General features: G+C 40.9%; 2 protein-coding genes across 8 annotated transcripts in view; one reads left to right on the top strand and one right to left on the bottom strand.

Moving 5' to 3' along the window:
- CMSS1 (cms1 ribosomal small subunit homolog) overlaps nucleotides 1-18137 on the top strand; it is a 380724-nt gene that overhangs the window by 154920 nt on the left and 207667 nt on the right. The window lies entirely within an intron of this gene.
- The window catches only part of FILIP1L (filamin A interacting protein 1 like), a 304847-nt gene that overhangs the window by 144183 nt on the left and 142527 nt on the right, over nucleotides 1-18137 (bottom strand). The window lies entirely within an intron of this gene.

The raw sequence follows: 18137 nt of genomic DNA, 5'->3' as shown, positions 1-18137 counted from the left end.
CTTAAAAAACTAAAAATAGAACTACCATATGACCCAGCAATCCCACTACTGGGCATATACCCTGAGAAAAACATAATTCAAAAATACACATGCACCCCAATGTTCATTGCAGCACTGTTTACAATAGCCAGGGCATGGAAGCACCCTAAATGCCCATCTACAGACGAATGGATAAAGAAGATGTGGTACATATATACAATGGAACATTACTCAACCATAAAAAGGAACGAAATTAGGTCATTTGTAGATATGTGGATGGATCTAGAGACTGTCATACAGACTGAAATAAGTCAGAAAGAGAAAAACAAATATCATATATTAATGCATATATGTGGAACCTTAAAAATGGCACAGATGAACCGGTTTGTACGGCAGAAAAAGAGACACAGATGTAGAGAACAAACATATGGACACCAAGGTGGGAAAGTGGCAGGGGGATGGGTGGTGGTGGGATGAACTGGGAGATTGGGATTGACATATATACACTAATATGTATAAAATGGAAAACTAATAAGAACGTGCTGTATAAAAAAATAAATAATATAAAATTCAAAAAAATAAAATAAAATAATTTTTTTTTAAAGAAAAGAAAATTGTGTCCTAGAAAGGTGGCAGTTGATCTGTGTCTATTTCATGGCACAGTGAACCATGTTACCTTTGAGTAGGGTCCAAAATTGCTACATTTCAAAATAATAAATCAAATCCGCCAGTCTTTTCTAAGGTGACTTTATTCATGTCTTTATAAGGACTGTCCCAATTGTCCTACTCATTGGAAGATGCTATAAATATCTTTGAAACACTTCTTACTCATCATTTCTACTGGAATGTGTTTTTCATAGATGTGAAATCACAGTGAGAGCCTTCCTGGGAATTCCATTGATGTTGATAGAGAACTGCCTCAAGCAGTCCACGTAAGCAGTTACCCAGCTTGTTCAGTTATACCCTTTTATGGGGACTCCTGTCTCCTCCTTGATGCCCAAATAATCTGCTCATGCTGGAATAAGAGGGCAACAAGGCACACCTTCCATGACCTGCTCTTTGGTTGACCAGTGCATCCTTTCCCACATAGTAGGTCTCTTAAACCTCCCCTGCCGTCTTCTTAGAAGTCGCATTCCTTAGTTTTGTTATACTCTTAAGAGAGTTACTCTGTGACCCTCAAAGAGGAACAGGAGATGGCATCTCAGTTTGTAGCAGCCTTAGGCTAAGTAAGCTCTTTATGAGAGATCATCTCATTTAATCCTTCAGTAACTTCATGAGGTATTGGTCTTCATATTTCATAAGTGAGGAAACTGAGGCTCAGAGGAGTGAAGTGCATGCCCAATATCACATAACTTAACAAGAAGCAGAACTGGGCTTTGAGCCCAGATCTTCTGATTCCACAGCCCAGGTTCTTTCTAGTACCCGCACAGTACCTCCAAGAAGGAAAGATGGATTCATGGGAGATGTGCTTTGGGCCAGTATCTCACGTAATCCTCCCATCTACCCTATGAGGTAGGTATCGTAATTATTCCCAGTTTACTCACAGACGTGAGGTTAGGTGACCTAATGATGGTCACACATCAGGGGGCAAAATCAGAACAGGAACTCTAACTCTCAGCTTCTCTAAGCCTTAATTTCCTTATTGTAAAATAAGAAAAATAATGGCACCAATCTCTTAGGATTATTGTAAGGACAAAATTAGATAATTCTTATAAAGTGCTTAGCATAGTGTCTAGCACATAATAAGCCCTCAATGAATGTTAACTATAATTAGTTTAGCACAGCAAAGGCAGAATCACTTTGAGTAGAAAAAGCCTGCTATTCCACTATCTATTTCACTATTACAAAGATTGTATTATATTAATGGTAAATGAAAGGGTGTCTTCTCTCATTTAAAACAAAAAGTTAGATCAAGCGCTGGGTAATTTGTCCTTCATCACCTAAGCAGTTACACAAGTGGCTTTGAGGTGCCTTCCAATTCTGTAACTGTACCATTCGAGCAATGGAGGGCTGATTTTTCTATTAAGAAATCTTAAGTCAGACCTCAAGTCCTCTCCACAGTAAAGATGTGGTATGCTCCCACAGAAGATGGAACAGAGCCCATTAGCAAAGCTGAGTGCAAGACTGATTTTCAGAGTTGTAAATGACAAGGAGTATAAACAGTGAGGACTTTGGAGTATTTGTTTCTCATGGAAAGATAAGATACCTACAGCATTTTAAGATGGAAACAAAACCCAGATAATTGATTTTTTTAGCAAAGGCATTTAAGAAAATATTTGTTTCGTGCTTGGTTCCAGGGGATAATAGAATACAAGTAATTATTAAACTGGAATTTAGTAACCCGAGTTGAATCAGGAAGACAGTTCCCTAGAATAGTTCCCAGCAAAGCTTGAGAACTCTAACAAGATATTCAGCCATAGCCAGACACTCTGTTGCTTGGGAAGGTCTGTGAAAGTTTTTGTTTTGATTATAATCCTGAGGAACTCTGTCAGTCTTGCCTGTCTAACTTATTGGTGATCATGAAAATTACATCCTCAAGCATTGATGTTCAAGATCCCTCAGTGCTGATGTGTGGAATTACTTGGTTTCACATGGGGTATGGTTCTATACCTTCCTCATTAGTATATCCAGGAGGGTAATGAGATGGAGTTCCCAATGGCCCATTCTTCATTCTCACAGTATACAGATAGGACTATTTTAATAATTTTCAACTCCCCCTCCAGGAAACTACACCCCTGGATTAAATGCATCTTCTCCCTTCTCCCATGTATCCTACCTAGACTTCTAACATAAAACTTGCTATGTTGTGTTATGGTTTGTTTACTTACCTGACTTCCTGACTGGACCCTGGAGTTCTTCTTGGCTAGGGCTGTGGTGCCTGGACCTTCAGAGTTGCTCAGTAAATGTTCATTGACTGACTGACTGACTGACTGATGTTTTTAAGCTTCCAGCTTCAATAGGCCCTTACTATCAATAATAGGCTCATTCGTTCCTTGTTGCTAGAATCGGTCTCATTCCTAAACCATGTACTCAAATCTTTTCCACTCTTCTCACTGGCTCCCTTCTGCTTATTCCCTCACTACTCTTGCCCTGTTCCTCTGCTCCCATGGCCTCTCCCCTTCTTTACACATTTTCTTCTCTTCCTGTCTTAAAAGAATATGCCTCTTAGTTCCAAATCTTTTCCCTCATCTGAGCTTTGAATCATAGACATCGCCTCTGGAATCCTGCCCCGTCAGGTACCTCCTTTCCCTTGTGTACCTATTATTTTTTCTCACTGCTGGTAATCTTTCTATAACTTCCTAACATGTCCAATTGTCCTTTTTTCTAATATCTTTGCTTTCACTGCTCCCACAGCTAACTGCCAGTTTATCTCCCATCTTCACCTTGTGTGACCTCATTCTGTTAGTCTCTTAACTTCCCATCCCCCTACTTGTCCTCACTAGTGGCTTCTTAATTTCCAGATCCAGGAACCTCCTCTTAGTCTTCATGTTCCAGCCCAAGCTTCTAGCTGGATTTAATTATGCTACCTTTTTCCCAGCTTTCCAGGCTAGAAATCTTGGTGTCATTTTCTACTCACCCCTCTCCCCTTAACATACTCCCCTCTATAAGAATAAAAATACTCGTGTTTATATTTGTAAGTTTGTTTTTTAGGTGATATACAATAAAAGATGTATAAAGCAGAGGAGTGATTTGAAAATATTCATCAGGGTATTCTCATTTGGCAGTATGATGTTGATACAAGGAAAAGTCCAAGCCAGTGAGAAAGTATGGAAAGTAGTAAAAGTAGTGAATGAACCACATGCATTGTATGCATGGTAGTCTATTCTTAAAAGTTCCGATTTCCACACATTGTAAGCACTAACTAAAAGAATCTAGTTGAAGAAAGTCCAACCCAACCAAGACTTGGAGCCAGAATGTGCTGGTTTTTCACAAATAGTTGACATTTTTTTGAAATACCAACACAAAATTTATGTAGTTACATATGTATACAAAATCCTCATTATGTTTCTGTGCTGTAGTATCATCAGAAGTCTTTTAAGGAACAAAACAGTGCTTTTAATCACTTTTTCATACCATATAGTCGGAATTACACACACACACACACGCACGCACGCACGCACGCACGCACCCCGCCTTTGGGGCCATCCATGAGCCTCTGCAAACCTATTCAGTCCTTGGCCTGAAAGTGAAGCTACAGTAATCAGCCTACCTGTCACTCTCCCTCTTCCTTTTACAAAACTGAGTTATCTGCCCCTTTGATCTCATTTGCCTCTATACTCTATGAGTTTGGCGTTTTTTTTGTTTGTTTGTTTGTTTGTTTGAAGTAGAATGAAGAAGGTTTAATTTGAATTTGGGAATAATAGCAAAAGGGGAAACTAATCACTATCTTGAGTGTGTTTTCACTGCCCCCACTTGGGCGGTCATGAATATATAGAATTAGGGCTTGTCACACTGAACATAAAGAAGCATGTGTTACTGAGACCCAGCAGAAGAGTGCCTCCGAAGGACTCCATCCTACCTTTCATAGAGGTTAACAGAGAATGGAGACGTTTTCCAATAAGAACTGTGCCACACTGTATGTGCCACAGAAGGGTAGGAGGGGTCCCTAAGGGAGGTTGTCATGGGGCATCAACAATTAGTAGACTGAGATAGCATTTCAGAAAATACTTGAAGTGAAGCTTCATTTGAATCTCAGTGTCTATACAGTGGAAGAAGATAGCTGGGGGCAGAGTGAGGCATAGAGGCAGGAACCAGCAGAGCTTGTTCAGGGAACTGAGAGCAGATCAGGGGCTAGAGGTTATGGAGAGGCTTGTGGTATGGAGGAGGGAAGCAGAAGAGGCTGAGGGGGGACGGGGGAAGATGTCAGAATGAACTGGAGAGAGAGCCATACTGGGTGGGACTCACCTAGCATCTTAAGGAGTTGTTAGTTTATGCTTAGGCAGTGGGAAGTCATGAGATGTACCCAAGCAAGTCGTTTTTATCTGTAAGATGGGGATAATGAAGTCTGCATTACTGAGATCTTATGAGTATAGCAAATTGTCATGCCTTAATAAGCATTTGATCCTTCATTTTTTTCCATCAGATAAATTACTGAAATATGTTATTCGCAGGGATAACTGAAATATGTTTTTCAATATCTTGTAAAAACCTACAATGGAAAAGATTCTGAAAAAGAATATAGATATATAGATATAGATATGTATGTATGTGTGTATACCACTGCTGTACACCTGAAACTAACACAACATTGTAAATCAGCTATACTTCAATAAAAAAAGAGAAATAGTGCTTTTAAAAAATAATATATTATAAATCTTTTAGAATTAGAAAGCATATTAGGATATGATCATAATTTTTTAAAAATGTATAAATGTTCAGGCAGTTCTATTCATTATAGGGGTTGTATCAATTCTCTGCACTTTCCTGGGCCTTGGTTTTCCACATGTAAAATTTCTTTCCAGACTGATAAATTGAATTTAGTAATCTGTAGATCAAAATGCTACAGCCCATAAAGAGACTTTAGAGATGGAAGAAACAAAATTAGATTTAATAAAGACACTTTATTTCTAACAGACTCCAAAGATAGAGTAATAGTGAGTCTCCAGTGAGCTATCAAATTAGCTCCCAGAGGGTATGGGATAATTGTGTAGAGAACAATTAAAGGAAAGAATTGTATTAATATAATTTCTTTTAGAATTACCCAACAGTAGGATTATGAGCACAGTTCTCTGGCTGAGACCTCAAGCTCATTCATTGTGGTAGGAATAAGACTCAGACCACCCCAGGAAGTACAGGGGAATGGCCTTAAGGGTGCATGTCTATTCCTTTTGCAGAAAGAAATGTTAGGATTATGCCTAGTTCTTTCTTTCACCTTTCATCTTTTCCTGGCTCCCTCCTTCCTTCATACATTAATTGTCTGCAGTGTGTATAGCATCATGCCTCTCAGTATTATACTGATGAGCTTCACCGTGACCTGGGCTGAGTTCATTTTTGGAAAAATAGTGCTAGCTCAACCTGCCAGGTACCAGAGAGGAAAGTAGTTCTTTTCTCTTTGAACAAACAGAATCATTGAGGGATTCTGTGTTTTTCTAGCTAGATTTGTCACTTTTGCATACCTGGTTTTAGTTATTCCTATCAAGGATGTATTGAGGTAGGTTTTAGGATCCCCATTTTAAAGATGAGGACACTAAGGTTTAGGAAAGTTAAGTGATTACAGGAACTAGATGATAATAATAATAGTAGTGTCAATCCAAAGACTGTAACTCCCAGCCCACCCTCTTTCCACACCTGCTTCTCAATTACACCACCCTGGTTTGAGGTTTTGAGCACTTGGGATGCAGCGTTTCTGGTAAGGAATAAAAAAGCCCGTGGGGCTATCCGAGGTTACAGTGTGAAATGAGATTGCCTCCCCTTTTCTCCCCATCTCCTGCAGGTCTTGCCCAAATCATTCGTGGGCCCCTCCTTCTATCCCTTCCTCTTTCAATCATTTTGCCTGCCTCCTAATCATTACCTTGCCCTCTGGAGTGGGAGAGTTGGATTACTGGGATGGGGAGTGGGGAGGATCACTTCTGCATTTAAGGGCTATTGTTCCTGCTTCCTTTTGGATGATGTAGTAGTTTCTGTTACTCATTTTATATTTACTTACTGTCTGAATCCATGTCAATTTATGTGCCCTTGGCTCTGAACCACCGTTTATATTTTTTGTGTTGTTAATATTTTTAATTGGTGTTTTTAAAGTAGATGTACTCTGCGTGTTTGGCCGACCAACAAAGTGGAATGTAAAAGGAGTCGATTTTTTGAAGTAACCATATAAGGTGAAAAGTCCCTTTTTGTGTGGGTGCATGTGTGCGTGCGTGCAGACTGCAGGTTTTATCAGGCACAATATTCGTTAATATCTATTGTAACAGTTTACAGCGTAGCCCCTTGAGTCCCTCTGGATTATGCACAGCCCAAATGATGTAACCTTGGAAAATGCAATAAATCTAAAGTTGAAACCACTTCTAATGGGAAGTTTCTTGAAAGTTGTAAAGTTAAGTTGCCTCCTCCAGGATGACGGAGGTAGTGTGGAGAATGCCCTAGGGGACCTGGCTTTGCCCCTTGCCAGTTTTGTCCCCTGTGTTGGAATGCTGGGTTTGGGTTGGATTACTTTGTTTGTTTTATTTAAACTTCTCTGACTGTTCCTTTGCCCAGTACTCCATGGTGTGGCAGGCCTAATGGTGACATTAATATATAATCTTTGGGGCTTCCCTGCTGGCGCAGTGGTTGAGAGTCTGCCTGCCGATTCAGGGGACACGGGTTCGTGCCTGGGTCCGGGAAGGTCCCACATGCCGCAGAGCGGCTGGGCCCGTGAGCCATGGCCGCTAAGCCTGCGCGTTCGGAGCCTGTGCTCCGCAACGGGAGAGGCCACAACAGTGAGAGCCCCGCATACCACACACACACACACACACACACACACACACACACACACACACACACACACACTATATATATATATATATAAAATCTTTGATCTTCTCTTGTATGTATTCAGGATGACTCATCCTACACATGCATGCCCAGGTGCCCAAAGTAGAATTTTATGAGTCAGATTCTCAACTTTGCAAGGAGACTAGGCATCACCCAGTTCATTTTGCCAGCTCCTGTATAAACCTGTCCAGCTGTATGCAACTGAATACTGACCAAAGTATCTCATGCTCTACATTTTAGAAAGTTCTTTGTTGTATTGATTTGAAATGTGGCTCCCCAGAGCCTACACTGTTGGTCTGGATGTCACTTTCTTCTTCTTTTTTTTAAAAAAATATTTATTTATTTATATTATTTTTGGCTGTGTCGGGTCTTAGCTGTGACGCGTGGGCTCTTCGTTGCAGTGCGCGGGCTTCTCTCTAGTTGTGGCACGCAGGCGCCAGAGCACGCGGGCTCAGTAGCTGTGGTGCGCAGGCTTAGTTGCCCCATGGCATGTGGGGTCTTAGTTTCCCGACCAGGAATCAAACCCGAGTCCCCTACATTGGAAGGCAGATTCTTAACCACTGGACCACCAAGGAAGTCCCTGGATATCTCTTTCTGAAGCTACATAAAAGAAACGTTCTTCTCTTACCATGATATTTGTAGATGTTTGAAGACAATGACAGTGATCTTGCCCTATCCCCTTTTTAGGCATCCCTAGGTCTGTGGAACTATTACGTTATAGTTCATTTGTCCATTTGTAGAGTACAAACTGTGTATATGTTAGACACGGTTAGAAACTAGGGAAGCAATGAGGATAAAGTAGGCTGTGATCCCTGCCCTTAGGGAACTTCTGGTCTAATTTATAATAAAGTGATAGAGCTATAGGAGGGACACCAAATCCAGCCTTGGTGATTGGATATTGAGGTTGTCAAGGAAAGTTTTCTGGAGAAGCACCATGTAATTAAAGTCCAAAAGAGTACTATGAGTTACTCAAGGGAGCAGGATGAATGCTGTGAAGAGGGTGTTCCAGGTAGAAGAACCAGCTTGTTGGAATGGCTGAAGGTGAGAGAGTACATGGGGAGTTCAGGGGAGTGAGGGTGGTTCTGTCCAGGTAAGGCATTAAATGGGGAGGTGGTGAGAAGGGATAAAGATGCAGAAGTGCTGGAGCAGAAAGCAGGGCTGACCGCTGGTAGGGTGGGGGGATGGGTCAGCCAGTATAGGAGAGAAGGGAATGATGGATAGTCCTTATTAGGAAGAATATTTATTGTTCTCTTGGTTATACAATAACTATGGGAAACATAACAGATTCTGTATGAGGCCATATGTGTTTGGAAATATTTCGCATGTTATGTTTTGTTGTTAGAGAAAGAATGTAGTCAGTCATTAGGATTAGATATGGCTCTTTCAGTAGCAAGAGCATTTCTCTATCAACAGTATATCTGGAGAAAAAAGAAGAAGAAAGAGATAATACAGTTTTGTGGTTTTTTTGTTTTTTTGGTTTTTTTTTTTGGCTGTATTGGGTCTTCTTTGCTGTGTGGGCTTTCTCTAGTTGCGGCGAGCGGGGGCTACTCTTCGTTGTGGTGCGTGGGCTTCTCATTGCCGTGTCTTCTCTGTTGCGGTACACAGGCTCTAGGCACATGGGCTTCAGTAGTTGCAGCACGCAGGCTCAGTAGTTGTGGCACGTGGGCTCAGTAGTTGTGGTTCACGGGCTGTAGAGTGCAGGCTCAGTATTTGTGGTGCACAGGCTTAGTTGCTCCACGGCATGTGGGATCTTCCCAGACCAGGGATCGAACCCGTGTCCGCTGCATTGGCCGGCGGATTCTTAACCACTGTGCCACCACAGAAGTCTGATAATACAGTTTTAACATTCTTATGACTGTGAGAAAATTTGCGTGACTTTTATACATAGAATAACAACAATAGCAAACACTTCTATAGCACTATGAGCTTGGCCTTGTTAATACTAACAAATTTAATGCCCACATTAACTCTATGAGGTAGGTATTATCCCTAGATACAGAGAGTTTAAGTAACTTAACCAGAGGTTAGAAAGCTAAGTGGCAGAGCTAGGATTTGATCGCAGGCCCTAAGAACATCTGGGGAAAGATTTAAGTTCTAGATAAAGGAAGTGCACTGAGCCTGCAAAATTAAAAACATCTTTAGAAATGGCTCCTGCCCGCTGTTGATGGTCACAGCCACACACTCACTGGTGAGATCATGACCAGAATAAATAAAGCAAGTATTCATAACTCCACATTTCATACCTTACCCACAGGCATTATTATATGGAGGAGACCACTTTCCTGATGGCTTTCAGGGGTTGGCCTGCGTTTTACTAGCAGTTATGGCTGCCTGCAACCTCAATTGATCTTCCTGCCTCCTGCCACTTTCAAAGAGGGTTTAGCCTGCCTAGGGAGGGTAGGATAATTAGGGTAATAGTAAACCAGAGAAGGTTTGAAACACTCTTAATTCTAAGGAAACAGAACTGCCAGACCAGGCAACGCTGGTAACCATAAATGTACAGTTGCCCCAATTTTCAAACGTGTGATTTTTTGTTAAATTGATTGATCTAGTGTTGACTATGTGCAGACAAGTGCTTCCTGGGGACAGGAGGGATGAAGATAAGTAAGAGAGTGGTTGAAGTGATGATCCACTGAGCCTATGTTGGATAGGAAAAGAAGTGAAAGTAGAAGTGGGCTGATGCATAAGGATCTAATGGAGGAGTAAAGGGATTAGGGTCTCTGTGGGTCCAAGAAGTGAGGCGCGAGTGACTACATTAAAGGACTGGAAAAATAGTAAAGAATAATGAATGAATGAGCAGAATGTTTAAAGTTTGTTTCAGAAGAGGACTCTTAGCACTCATCCTTGCCTTGGTCAATTTTATCTGAACATATATCAGTTTGTTAATAACTTAAAGTGTGTCATAATGAAAATGTTAAATACGCCAGGCCAGAGCTCCTAGGTACAGCCAAAGTGAAGCTGAACTTTTAAGTTCACATGACTTTATAATCTTGGAGCACATGTTTGAATATTTGAACATGACTGTTGCATGACTAAATAAAATCAGAGGTCATAGACTAGTCTGTGATGCAAATTTACTCTATAGATTTATATGCCCAGTCGGAAGTGGGCATATAAAGGTATTATACGCAATGATAATTCTTAGGCCTCCAAACTCATTACAATTCAGTTAGATTTTGTATTTACTCGTTACTCTTTTTCTTTATTAGTGATCTTATCTCTAGCTGGATTAGAGTTTCCTTGAGATTAGGGCCAGTGTACAGCACCTACCCCAGTATTAGGCTTATGGTGCTCACATAGGGATCTAGGCCAAGCAGCTTATGTTACAGCTGAAGCAGTCAAGGTCCTGACAGGTAAAGTGATCTGCTGAGGGTTCAGGGCTAGGTAATGAGGAAGCCTGAACCACAACCCAAGTTTTATTCCCACCTCTGCTCTTTGCACCCTATCAGGCTGACGCAACTCAGTGAGTCAAGTTCTTGCAGTGACCTTTGTTTGTGTCAGGCACCCATAGGAAGCTGATGTTCCCTAAACTAGTGCTTCCCAGCCTGTATTTCCCATATGGCTCACAGAGGAAATGGTGATGTTTATTTAGGACATTAGGGTAAACAACGGAGGCTTTTGGAGAGCAACTGAAGCGAGGAGTCCCTGAGGAGTCTCCCTTGGCCCCCGCACTGCCAGGCTGCCCAGGGGATCATACACTTATCATCCACTGAGTTTCTAGCAACAGTTGGAAACCACTTCCCTAAGTTAACATTAGATCACTTGGGCCCAGTTTTTCTGTTAAATACCTCAGAAGGTTACATAGGCCCCAGAGAATATGTTTTCTGAAGAAATTTAAATCCTACTAGCCAAATACATTTCTTAGTCCCCACCGTGAGATACAGGATATAAGCTTAAATTGTGAAATAACAAATGCATTAGTCAGTTATTTTTCTTTCGAGGCTAAGTAGTTCATGACCTTCTTTCTTGTGTTCTTCAGATATGAGGGCACTTTATAATTTTTTTTATCAAGGTTGTAATACGTTTTTATCAGTGCAGGCTGTTGCATTTATCTGTATTACTCAGGCAGGTGCGTGGCACATGTTCCTTCCAGCATCGTGTGTTCTGTGGATGTAACACCATGTTCTTTGAAGGTCATGACTGATTTTCCAGACCTTTAGAATTGAGATAAGTAATAAATTTGTAGCTCTGAGTTTCTCTCAGGTATTTTCTGGATACCTTTATATTTTAACAGAGAAATGGGCTATTTATAGAGTTAACCTCGTCACAATATCTCTTAAAACAGCTGAATAAAATGTTCACAATTTATAGGTAAATATGTCCTTAGAGAAATTATTGCTTAGCTCAGAAGTAGACTGAGAGGGCACGTAAGCAGGCCGCAGAGGCTGGGCTTAGGAGCTTGAAAGGGGCTGGGAGTTGAAGTGGTCAACTCTGGGCAGATCTCTTGGAGTGAAGTAGGCTCCCCCACCAGTGGCCCTTCCTTTCTGCACCTCCCCTTCCACCTTGACTGAAAATCTGCTGATACTAAGAATACTTTTAAGCTTGAAAATGCCACTTAAGTATGGTAGCATCTTGAATCAAACTGTAAATATAGAGGGAAGGGCACTGAATGGCAGTAATAATAACAGCCCCATTTGCTGAATGTTTATAAAGTTAATAGAGATCAGCAAACCCAGTCTGTTAGACTTCAGCACTGGGATGCAAGGTCTGTCCTCCTGGTGGAGAGTGGTGTAAATTATTAAAGGTCATTGGAGGCAGAGAAGAGGGCAAAGAGACGGGCACAGTAAACCTGGAATAGTGGTTTCTTATCTTCTTCTGGGGTAGGACAGGGAGAGGACAGCAGGGAGTGAAGCGAGGCACAGCTTTTTAATAAACATGGATCTGGATCATTAGCCCTGCCCCCTGCCATGCCAAGGGTGTGAGTCCAGTGGTATGTTGCAGCTGGTCCTTACTGGCTCATGACTATTAAATTTTTAAGAACTACATGAGCTGTTTGTTAAATGCGGTCATTATTAAAAATTAAATTATTTTAATTGCAAGTAAATAGACAAGTTCTTGAAAAGAGGGATAACAAGTGCTCAAAACTCATCATTTCCTAATAATTTTACTACATTGTGCTTTCGAGGTTATTTATGCCTGTTCTCTTCCCAGCTCCGTATTCAGTGATATCATGTTGGCAGCTTGAAATCAGCCATCATGGGAATATTTGCACCATGGAAATCCACAAATGCAACAGATCAGGACTTTTCTCCCCAGAGAGCCAGTTGTTAACCATTTACCAGCACATCAGTGGATGTTATGATTATGTGCCAACCAGTGGGAAGGAGGGATGTGTTTGGTATTTATCCAAGTGAAATCAAGTCTGTCATCTCTAGGTTACATATCTGCATCTTAGACTGTGCTGCCTACCTGGACTGAGGTTAAAAAAAACAAAACGAAGGCATAATGACATTTCAAGTTCCTTCCTCTCAGTTTCCATTGCGTACACATGTGCCTGATGGCAATTAAAGCTATTATCTCAGTGAATTGTGATAGTTTACATTTCTATTTATCTGTGTATCCCCAGTGCATAGTATACAATCAGTCCTTAATAATTTATAAATAAATGATGTATATGCTCTTCTCCCAGAATCTAAACATATCATTGATCAGCTATAGCACTTTAACAAATTTCTGCCCCCTCCTTAAATATTGGAAACAAGTTATCAGTTTTTGTTGTTTTTGTTGCTGTTTATTTCCAAGAAAAGTCTTGTTCCCCTCATCTTGTTTATTTTTTTCACTTATTCTTTCTCCTTCTCAACCTAAGGCCTGCATCTTTCCAGATAACAGTGACTTTTTTGTCTATGTAAAGTTTTAGAGCATGGAACTAGATATAATTCAGTCTAGCAGATTTCTACTTCTCCATAAATGATTGCTATTTTGCAGGGCCCATCAAAATAGTTTGGAGACTTAGTCAGAATTGTCCTAATAAATGTAGTGTGTCAGATTCGAAAAACTATTTCGAGAGTGGGATCTCTATTAAGTTATACAGGCCACCTGTATGAGAGAGGTAACTGAAGAATGAATTCAGTGGAGCATGCCGTACTTGGACAACAAAACGACTTACTAGAACTGAACTAACTGAAGCTGGCAGAGCTCTGAGAGCTGCCTTGATTGGGAGCCCTGGATATGAAGTTAAATGGAGTATGCCTGACAGACCCTCTGTACTTCACCAAATACTGCACAGGTGGGGGATTGGATGGCTGCTAGGTGACCATTGCATTCTCTTTTGGTTCCCTTTTGAGAAGGAAAAATTGATAAGACAGAAAGAGGGATGGGGCAAAAACAGTCCAAAAAAGAAAGGATAAAGTTCTTAGACTGTCTTCACACCATAAGAAACACTTACTGAAAAGCTTGGATTAGGTCTGGCAATAAAAATAAGCACAGGACTCTTGGAGTATGTTCTTGGCTGTTACCACTACCTTTGACTCTGAGCAAGTCAGCTGACTTATCCACCTGTAAAATAATATTCCCTCTGACATTAATACTTACCTCATGAGGTTATCTAAAGGAGAATATTAGTAATAATATCTTGTGTTTACATCATTTCTTTCACAGAGAGCTCAAATCATTTTCTATATATTGAGAATGAAGCTTCTTGTGAGAAATAAATGTAAGTATTCATTTTTTAGAAATGAACTTAAGGCATAAGAGTCTGAATTTAATGCATTGCAGGATGACGTACGGTACATAGTGATCCAGTGGTCAAATGAATTTCTTTTCCACTAAAAGTTCCATCTTTCCTCCTTCTTTTGTGAATTGAGAAAATATAGTGAGTCCATTTACATGGATGGGAGATTCCATATATGCGATCAGAGTGGTCTCTTGGGACTTATCCAGAGCCTGAAGAGCAGTCAAAACATGTTTGATAACACTCTTGGACCTTGGTTGTGGTAGAAAGACACCTGGGAAATCTTAGCCCTGGACTACACAATGCCACTAAAGGGTTCCAGAGATAGAAGATGATAATATGGGAGTATTTTCTCTGTTCATTTCAGCTCAATTCAACCATTGTTTCTTGAGTGCCCATTTCATGATTTTGAGAAGTGTAGAGAATGAAAGAGGCACAGCATGCTCGAGCAAGTTAAACGGGCATTAACAAGGAGAGGGGAATGAGATTTACAAGTGGATATATGCAGCCATACTGGGGAGAGTTAGAAAAGCATCACAGTATTTCAGGTGTTTGAAGAGGGGAAAGATTACATTTAGCTGAGTAATCCCAAACATTTATCACCTATGTGCCAGTCACGTTCATTGGAGAGACATAATTCCTGCCCTGGAGATCCAGTGGGGAAGACATGTGCAAATACATAGTTTTAGCACATCGTAGCCAATGCAGTGATCAAAGGCACTTAGCCCAGTTTGGGAATTTAGAGAAGGCTCCTTGGAGGGCAAGACTTCTCTTAAAGTCTTAAAATTGAAAAGAACATGGAAAGGGAATTCTAGGCTGGAAGATTGGCATGTCCAAAGGTCCCCAGTGTTTAGTCTTCTTTCAGTAGACAATGGCAGACTACAGCCAGAAAACTGAATGAATGATACGTTAGGTTTAAGTCCCTGTGGGCTATCCAAGTAAATAAATGTGGCAGACATTGGAAGAGAATCTGGACTAGAAATACAGATTTGAAGTCACCCCTTATCAATGATATTTAAAATCAAGAGCTAATGAAATTGTACAAGTAGAGTACGTAGAATGAGCAGAGTACCACTGGAGAAGCCTTGAGGAATACAAACATTCAAGGGCAAACAAAAGAAGAGGAACCCATGAGGGAGACTGGAAAGAAAAAGCAGAGAAAATAGAGATTTGATCCTTGTCCATCGGGATGGCATTATGGAGTTCGTTGGTGGGCTCATGAAAGAAGTTTTCAGTGCAATGGCCAGGGCAGAAGTCAGATTGTGGTTTGCTGTAAGGTAAATGGGAAGGGTCAGAAAGTTGAGATACTGAGCACAGACCTCTCTTTTAAATCCCTTGGATTAGAAGAGAAGGAAGGGGACAGTTCCTAGAGGACAACCCGGGTTCAAGAAGAGGAAAATATTAACGTATTAAGCCCAAAGTTAAGTTGGCTTCTGGGCTTAGGGGAAAAAGCAAATAGGCAGTGAGAGGTTGAATATTTAGGGAAAAGGGGGGATAATTGATGGAACAAGATCCTCAGAGAGATGAAAGAAGATTGGGGCCATATGTGGAGAGCAGAGCCTTGAACCAGAGTAGGGATGCATCATCTTCTGAACAGGAAGGAAGAGTGTAAGAATTTGTGCAGAGATAGCTAGGAAGGGGAGGATGCTAAGATAATGTATGTGTAATTGTCTCATTGAAGTAGAAGATGAGGTCATCTGCCGAGAGAGATGTGGCTTTGGTTGGAGTCTTGAGCATAATGACAGTTTTGAAATGTCGCTAAGTAAAATAAAGGCAAGCTAAGCAAGGATGAGTGAGAGATTGCTCAGAGATTGAGGGCTGCAGATTTATAGTGGCATCAGTCTGAAAGCTGATTTTCTCCAACTGTGTTTAAATAGCTGGGTCATGAAATATAGAAAGTATATTTTTGAATTGATCCTGTATTGAGGTTTTGTTAAACAAGTGAAGCAAAAGGACAGAGATCCAATGTAGTTGAAGCTATTGGTGAGAGAGTGTTAGGGTGATATGAGCCATGGTATACCAGCTGGGTAAAGCAGTGAGGCCAGGAGAGGGGTCAAGAAACTATGTTTCTCCTGGGACTAAAGAAGAGAGATAGTTAAAGCACAGGCAGGAGAGAACTGGAAACATCGGAGATTGTCATCATCTTTGGATATGGGATGGGAAGCAGCACCACTTGATGATTTATTCCAGGGTATGACCTTGATGTGGGTGACCCTGGAGGTGAAGAAGGTGAAGAGTTGGATAGGTTGACAAGATGGATACTGAAGTCATCCAGGATGGTGATAGGACAAGGGTTGTGTTAAAAATTGTACCCAAGTGGCCTAGTCTTGTTTTAAAGGAACCTGGAGATTAGTAAGAGGACATCAATGAGAAAAAGACCATTGGGTGATATAAACCTCAACGAATGGTTTAGAAGCATCTATGAGAAGAAACAATAACACTTTTTGGGTATGTACTATTCATTAGGCATTGTTTTAAATGTTTGGTTGAACCATATGCACTTGCTGATATTTGAGCATTTTGACCTATAAAAATGGTAATTTTATACTGTTCAACCTCATACTGTATATGTATTAATTCATTCATTCTCACAGCCACCTTCTGAAGTAGATTACCATTTAGCAGCTAAACACATTTAGCAGAACCACAGGAAAAATAAGTAACTTGCCCAAGGTCATCTAATAAGTAGTAGAGTCCAGCTTCAGACCTTGGCAGTCTAGCCCCAGAGCTGGCAGTCTATCTCTGAGTAGGGAATGCCCACTGTTCCCCCACTGCCCTTGAAGCCTTAACAGTGTGTGAGATGTATGAGACTAAAGTCCTCTCAGGTGTATAATAAACTGAGATAAATGTCGTAAAGGAAACAAACATGATTTTCTGGTCATTCACAAAGTCTCATACCAGCATGCTCTGTGCTTCCCCACCCTTTCTGTTGTGTTCTCCTTCACTCTCAGACTTCTTAATGTCAGAATACTTTCTCTATCTCCTTGCCTAACTGAAACCTAATGTGTCCCTGGTTTCCTTGCAGGAGTTTACTAGTAGACAAGCGAGGAAGGGAATTCTAGACATTTTATGTATAGGGTCACTAGAGTTTGAGAAAAAGCAATGAACACAGTTCATTCAGGAAATGACAAGACATTCTGTATATGAGACATCAGTCAGGATAGTGGGAGAGGTAGAGTTTTAAGAGAGAGTGATAGAGGTTAAGCCAGAAGCTGGGGTGGGTCTTGAAGGACTTTTTACCATTTTGAAGAACTTAAACATTATCCTCCATGTTGTAGCCAACCATTGGAAAGATTTTAAGCAGCAAAATGCCATGAACAAATTATACAGGTGACCCTTGAACAACACAATTTGAACTGCACCAGTCCACTTATTCATGGATTTTTTTTTTTCAGTAGTAAATGCTATAGTACTACATGATCTGCAGTTGGTTAAATCCACAGTCGTAGAAATGTGGACATGGAGGAAATGCAAATACGAAGGGCCTACTATCAGTTAAGTGCAAATTTTCGACTATGGGGAGGGTCGGTTCCCCTAACCCCCATGTTGTTCAAGGGTCAACTGTAGATAAATGTAAGGATGCAATTAAAGCGGGGGGAAGACTAGAGGCAGGAAGATGAGTTAGGAAGCTGCTACAATTATCCATGTGAAGGAATAGGGCTTGGCAATGGTCCTAGCTATGTGACTGAAGGGGAAGGGTGTATTCACAAGATATTTAATGGCAAGAATTGGCAGATTTTGGTGTCTAAGAGAGTGTCGGTTGTTGAAATCAGCAACTAAGATCACCATGCAAGAAAAGAAGTCGCTTTGTAAAGAATCCTCTTTTTCTGTATGTTGAGCACGAGATGTCTCTAGAATCCAGGTAGAAATACAGGTCTGGGAGTCAGGAACCAGGTCTCACAGAAGATGCAAATGAAAATATGTTATCATCCCCTGATCTCTCTGAGACTCACTTCCAAAATTGCCACTTCCCCTGTCAGTATCTATCCTGTGTTCACTCCTTGATCTAAGTTAGTACCAG

This window comes from Physeter macrocephalus, chromosome 1 (genome assembly GCF_002837175.3).
Source record: "Physeter macrocephalus isolate SW-GA chromosome 1, ASM283717v5, whole genome shotgun sequence".
NCBI lineage: Eukaryota > Metazoa > Chordata > Mammalia > Artiodactyla > Physeteridae > Physeter > Physeter macrocephalus.
Note: the sequence above shows the minus strand (reverse complement) of the source record. Positions and strands in the feature narration are given on the sequence as shown.